The sequence below is a fragment of the Python bivittatus genome, unplaced genomic scaffold (genome assembly GCF_059951505.1).
Source record: "Python bivittatus isolate LINGU-HERP-01145 unplaced genomic scaffold, Pbiv_v1 ctg000480_np1212, whole genome shotgun sequence".
NCBI lineage: Eukaryota > Metazoa > Chordata > Lepidosauria > Squamata > Pythonidae > Python > Python bivittatus.
The window spans coordinates 61,395,911-61,402,895 of record NW_028277075.1 but is presented as its reverse complement, the minus strand read 5'-3'; the positions used below and the strand labels follow the sequence as shown (position 1 = coordinate 61,402,895).

At 42.6% G+C, this 6,985-nt stretch overlaps 1 long non-coding RNA gene across 1 annotated transcript; it reads left to right on the top strand.

Annotated features, from left to right (window-relative positions):
- Positions 1–273: 273 nt before the first annotated feature.
- LOC112540198 (uncharacterized) lies at positions 274–5,008 on the top strand. Its single transcript, XR_003084263.2, has 3 exons — positions 274–410; positions 4,115–4,268; positions 4,881–5,008. It is a non-coding gene; the product is annotated as an uncharacterized LOC112540198 (long non-coding RNA).
- Positions 5,009–6,985: the final 1,977 nt, after the last annotated feature.

Genomic DNA, 6,985 nt, shown 5'->3' with positions numbered 1-6,985 from the left:
TCAGGATAAGGGTAGTTTGTCCATCCTGGCCCTTTTTGATCTCACAATGGCTTTCAATACCATCAATCATGGTATCCTTCTGGGATGGCTTGGGGTTTGGGAGTGGAAGGCATCAAATTACAATGGTTTTCCTTTCTCTGGGGCTGGTTCCAGTTGATGTTTATGTGGGGGGGGGGGGAGAGGTTGAGCCCAAGGCCCCTGCTTTGTGTGGTGCCTCAGGGCTGCAACTTCTCCCCACTTCTGTTTAACATCTACAGGAAGCTGCTGGGTCATCCACAGCATGCAGTGCAGTATCACCCAGTTGTACATCTCTACCCTGGGCTGACCAAGCAATGTCGTTAAGGTCCTTTTCCAGTGCCTGAAGGCTGTGAGGGTCTGGATGGGGGAGAGCAGGCTTCGGTTCAACCCAGGTAAGAATGAGAGACTGTGGGGTTCTAAGTCCCCACATGCACACACACACACACACACACACGGTTCCAGAGGTTTTCCATCCTTCACTTGGCCTGCGGCTGTATTTCCCCAGTCAGAAGTGGTGTGCAATTTGGGGGTCCTCCTGGACTCACAACTCCTGCTCAAAGTGCAGGTGGCAGCACTGATCAGGGGGGAGAGGGGTTTGCACAGGTTTGTCTTATGCACCAGTTGAGCCCAGTCATAGACTAGGAGGCCTTGCTCATGCTGACTCATGCCTTAGTCACTTCCTGTTTGGATTATTGTAATGTGCTGTACATGGGGCCGCCCTTGAAGAGTGCTCAAAAGCTGCAGCTGGTCAAGAATGCAGCAGTGCAAGCAGTTTTTGGCATTTCTTGTTATGCTCATACTGTATAACATTGCTGCTCCACAAGCTGCATTAGCCCCCACTAGGCTTCTGGGTATGATTCAAATGGTGATTATCATCTCTCTATCCCATTCTCTGTTGTAGCAAAACACGTTGATTTATCAGACCAACACTATCTATCCCCAGTCTGGGGCCTTCAGAATGCTTTGGATTGCAGTCTTATATTCATTATAGCCAACATCCCCTATTAATATGGCTATTCTATCCTGGGCTGGGAATGAAAAATGCTTTGGTCTATCGTGTTTATTGTTTCAAATTGGGCAAGTCTGGCCATTAGCAGTGATGGGCTACAGCCCATTTCATCAAATGCAATATCTTATTCTGAGTCATAATTGATGGGGTGGGGGAGGGCATTAACTGGTAAGAGTAGAAGAAAATAAGTCCATGTTAGGTACCCATAGCTTGACAGGGGGAAAAAAATGTTGCTAATAACACAGATTCTCTGGCAATGCTGCCCATAGGATCAGACTGCACGGCATAGCGCCCTGCAATCTGGGAGGATCAAAAAACAACCCACAGTTTAGATCTGCCACGTGCCTTAGTGTGGCCTCAACCAGCAGCAGTCAGCCTAGCAATCTCTGGCTGGCTGGCTGATAGTGGTGAGAAAGAAGAGAAGGTTCTGTGGTGGTGAGGAGTTAACAGTGGCAATGAAGAGGAGGAAGAGAAGGAGGAAGCAAAGAAGATAACAGCCTCTTCAAAATGGAATTAGTTCTATGGGGAATCTAAGGCAGTTTTTGTTGATGTACATGTATGAGCATTGCTAGACTAGGGTACCTAGTTTCCATGATTCTTGTCTTGATAACCTCACAGTTGGCCTGCTATCTCATGCCAAAAAGTAGTTTCCATCGGGCCTGCTTGTGGCAAGGCCGCAGTTATGGAACACTCCCTCAAACTCCCAGGCTGTCTAGTTTTAGTTGGTAGATCAACTACTCAGTCGTTCTTCTGGGTATTTGCAAGGCAAACATTGTCCCAGGGAAATGTTTTTTTGCATAGCTTTTCTAATTTTTTCTTTTTGTTTTTCACGCTGGTTTCTTTTAGAAGGAGGAGCAGTATAGACATGTATTATTACTAGTAGTACCTCTACTAGTACCTCTGTTGCAATTGCTTTGCAGTGCAGTGTACTTCAGCACAAAGAGGTGGTTGCCCACTCAGGATAGAAGGACCCTAACATTTGCATTCAGACATTCTGCTTCTCCAACATGCATGATTCTCTTCAGAAGCTCTAAAGTTCACAGAGAGAGATTTAATAATAGGGCTGGGCAAAGATTTCAATAATCAGATTGAACTAGTTGCCTTCAGATTGATCTGATACTTTGATGGTTTTTTGCACATGCAGACAAAAGCTTTCTTCCAGATGTACTCAGTCTGATCGTGTGATCCCAAAATGAATTCATTTCATTTGGAGATCTGATTTCACTAATCCACACATCTCTGAAAAATGGTATCATTTATCTCAGATGGGTCCAGTGGCCTTAAAAGAATCTAGAGGTCCACTTTGAGAAGCTTAGAGGTGTACTCTCACCCCTGCTTTAACCTCAGGATCATGGTCTATTGCTCCCGGTAGTACCCCACCCATTAATTGTACTGAAGTGTTGGATTCCTCCACCCACTTGCCACTCACTGCCCATTTCATTCTGTACTGTAAAGCCCTTTTCAGCTTGATGTTATCTTCAGGAATAACTCAGGGAATGGCTGTTTCCCAACTCTGTGCCACTGTCTGAGTCTGATGTCAGCTTGCAGGTAAAGTAACTACCCCTTTCTCATGCTGATATTTCTCTTCCTTTATGCCTCCCCTTTTCCTAGCATTTAAAAGCCTGCAGGGAAAACCCACCACACCCTCTTGGGGAAAACAGAGTAGGAATATGACCTCAGCTGTCCAGTGCCAAAGCCAGTATTCTAATCTCTTGCTGATTATGGCCAGAGCTGTTTCTTTTGTCTTACTTAATACCCAAAGCATCTTAATGCCCGGGTTTTTCTCTGCCCATTGACAATTCACCAACACAGGATAATTAATTGTTGTTGTTTTTGTTGTTATTGTTTAATTCTTAAACTCATTGTACTTCACTTATCCATCAGAAAAACCTATTTCAGTTTACCCAGGGCAGAAGAGAATTATAATAAAAGACACAAGTAAAATAAGTACAGTCAAAAAATCACAAAAACATACAGTGCTGAAAACAGTTACTAATATTCAGTAAATGATAGAAGCTACATCTGTGCTTAGTTTTAAGTGTAGTATTATAGAAAGGTGAGATCCATCTTCATTTTATTGGTTAAGTTCTATTTCAAAGTTTTGCACAAATACAGAAGTGGGAACTGGGAAGTACCAACCAACCTCAACATCATCAAAATCAAACAATAAAATAAAAGGGACAAAATCCAGCAATAAGTGCAGCTTCATGTTGGTCAACATCTTCTCCCAGAACCCTCTGAAATAATCACATTTCTTCTGAAAGACAAGCAGTGATGGAATCAGATGGATCCTACCCTCAAAACCAAGGACACTCTGCAGTGTCCTAAATAAAATACTTTATATTTTGACCACAATCTCTTCACTGATTTAGGGCTGGAAAGGGATCAGTAAAAGGAAACACGGATAGATTGTTTTGGTAGTGGGTGGCTGAGATTCTCTGACCCCTAACCATCATCTCTTGCCTCTTGGTCAGATACTGAAATAATTTTCAAAGAGTCAGCCTCATTAAATGTATTCTCCTAGGTATAGATAACAGCAGCTAGCCAACCTTTGTTGATCTGACAAAAAGACAAGTAAGGTCAAACTGTGCTAGGATTTTAATGGGGAACCATGAGAGCTATAGATTTTACGTGTGTGTGTGTGTGCGCACGTGCATGCCTTTGCATCACTGTTGACTCCTGGTGACAGCCTGGACAAGTCTCTGCAGTTTTCTTGCAAGTTTTCAGAAGTGGTTGCCATGGCCTCCTTCCTAGGACCGAGAGAGGGTGACTGGCCCAAAGTCACCCAGCTGGCTTTGTGCCTAAGGTGGGACTAGAACTCAGGGTCTCCAGGTTTCTAGCCTGATGCCTTAACCACTACACCAAACTGGCCCTCATAGATTTGACTAGTAGGTCAAAAAAACATTCTGGAAGAAAGCAGTGGCAAACCACTTATATTATCATTGCCAAGAAAGCTACATGGACATGCTCATGAAGAAATCAGGACGAGAGCTCAGCTTGAGAGTCTTTACCTTTACTTTGCATATGCATTAGGATTGTGCTAAAGGAGACAAACTGAACCGCTTCTCCGGCTGAATTTCATTACAGCTTTGATCAGGGCTTCAAATGAAACTGGCCTGGATTGAGACGTAAGGCATCTCCACAAAATAATGGGAACCTAGTGTTACCAAGCAAGTGAACAAGTTGAACTTTTCCCAAAAAAAATATTGATTCTTCATGGTTGCTGCATCTTCACAGCCAGGTATGTAGCTCAGCCTACTGACATTTGCATGGAGATGTATTTCTTGAGTCTCAAACAATTACCAGTATGGAAGTATTTTAATAATTTTAATAAATAATAATTTTAATAAATGGAACTCATTTATTAAAAGTAAAATGGGCTAAGTGGCTATTTCAGGTTGAGTTGGAACAATGTAACATCTTTATATCCTTCATGAACTTTCAAAGCCATTGGCATATTTGGATTCGGAAAGCTAAACAGCCAAGGGTATTCATTTAGCCAGTCTCAGTGCCATTAAAATTGTCTTAAACGTGCTGTTTTTCTGGGAGCTATCTCTTCCAATTGGACTTTAAAGACTTACAACATATTTGAATTGGCTGAGAGGATGCTCTTGGGCTCAGTTTTCTCACACTGAGTTTTTCAAGACATGGCCATGCGCACACTTCTGTTTCTTAATGACAAGGTATCAAAGGGAGCTTTAAGTGTAAAATAAATGACTGGATACTTCGGGGGCTTTTAATGCTTTGGGACTTTTAACCCAGGGAGATGTTTTTCTCTCATTAGTTATCCTTTCAAAAACTGACACTTAACAATTTAACCATTTTAATCTTAGTTTTTATTCTTCCTGTATAGCATTTTGAAAGCCAGTGATTTGGCACAAGAGGCTGGACACTAATGTGCTGGAAATGAAGCTGGAAATTGAGCTGCTTCTACTTGATTTGGTTTGACTCTAGGGCTTTTGGAAATCTCTGGCTTTATCCAGAATAAGGTATCTATATTTAAATCTCACTGAAATTAGTGGCACAGATTCAAATTCACAGTGATATATGTCACGGATTTCAACTAGAATGAAGCATGGCTAGCTTTTCTGCAAGACAGCTTGCCTCTGAAGACCAAACTAGGTTTAGGGTTAGGTGGAGGGGTGTCAGTGGAAAAAATTGAATACTGAACCAAATTGGGTTACTTCAGAGATGTTCAGACCTCCTCTGAAGGGATTTAAAAGGCCTGTCTTCTGAGCTGAGCTAAAGTGCTCTCCACCCATCCTAGTAACTGGAAGAAAACAATACCTGCATGAAATTTGCTGCCCCCGTTTCCAGTTCTTATCCTGCTTCTACTGCAGCTGCTTTGGCTCACCACCAAATGGTGCTGTCCTGATGTCACAGGTGTACCACCTGATAAGGAAAACAGCTAGTTGATTCCTCCAGTTTTGCTGCCCTTCATGTTCTGCACCCCAGCCAGAGAGAAAAATGTTTGCCACTCACAGTGCTGCAGTCAGAATGGGGTGGGTCTGGCTGCCAGATTCTGCCCATCTTCCTCTGCCCATCCCCTTATACCACATTCTGCCCTAACATGAGCTGAATAAAGTTAAAAACAAACCAAACCAAAAGAAAAAACCTGATTAGTACCACAAAGTAAGCTGAATCAAGAACAGCATCTTTACTTAGGGTTTCTCCTCCCTTCCTTTTCTTTCTTTATATAAGCAGCAAATGTTGCTTCTGCGTTCTTCTGCGTTCTGTTCAGAAGACATGGGTGGGATGGTCCTATCATTCTGTTATTTGCTATTTCAGTCTTTTGCTCTGCCAGTGAGAATCACAGAGGTAATGCACTTACAGTCCTGCTAGCTGAGCAGTCTAGCACTATTACACAATTCTGATAGATCACCAGCACCGTGCTGCTGTGTCCAGTTCTTTAGGGACACAACAGCAGAATACTGGCAGACAAGACAAAGCTGACCAGGGGAGGGGGCACATCAGTAAGAGTTTATTTATTTATACAATTTATATAGCCACCCATCTCACCAACAAGTGACTCTGGGTGGCATACAACAAGGCTAAAACAATCAATAAATACATTAAAAGGTATAAGAACCAACTAAAACAAAAACTAACAAATAACAGACAAAAGGTTGCTTTGATACCCCCCACTGTTGATCACCTACCTCTGCCTTCCACATAATGGGTGCCAAAATATAACTGATTTTAGACCCTTGGCAGCTGCTATTGATGACAGTTGGCTTAAGATGGGAAACCCCTACTTTAACACCAGCCTAGCCAGAGATAACTTAAAGCTCTCTTACTCATGGGGTGCTGACAAAAAAGCTTGCCAGGATATGTTTGCAACATGGCTTGGAGCAAATGGGGAAAAGACCCAAAGTGAAATGGGCTGCTCCCAAAGTTTTGGATATCCTTGGAGCTTTAGAAGGAGCTCATTTTCCTAGCTCCATCCTGAATCTTTCTTGGATGTTGCTTCCTTGATCATACTAATTTAGTTATTGACACCCAGACCTTGACTTGGGTTTGCTCAGGATGCTGCTTTAGTGACTCTATTCAAGGACCTGATTCCTTTGGCTATTATCTGTAGTTCACCTGGTCAGCCCTTCAGCCTGCCAAATTGTGTGTATTCTGAGCTAAGCAGGATGTGTGACTCAAAACCATCACATTGTGAGATTCCCAGAATACAGTCCATATCAGCATTGTTCTCTAATGGTAATGGGAAAGCTCTCTGAGCCCAGCGTCTCCTTCACCCCAAGCAGTTGTATTCTCTAAAGAATAGGCCAAAGGGTTGGGCCTGTCTACATTGCATTCCAATTCTGCTGCAAATGCAGATCAGTGCCCGCTATCAGATGAGAAATGTTTAGATATATGGGTCATGTTTCCAAAAGCGGATTAGATTAGTCATTTCAAACAATGCCATTGTCCTGTCTATCTTAAGATTTCTGCTTCTTTCAATTTCTCGCA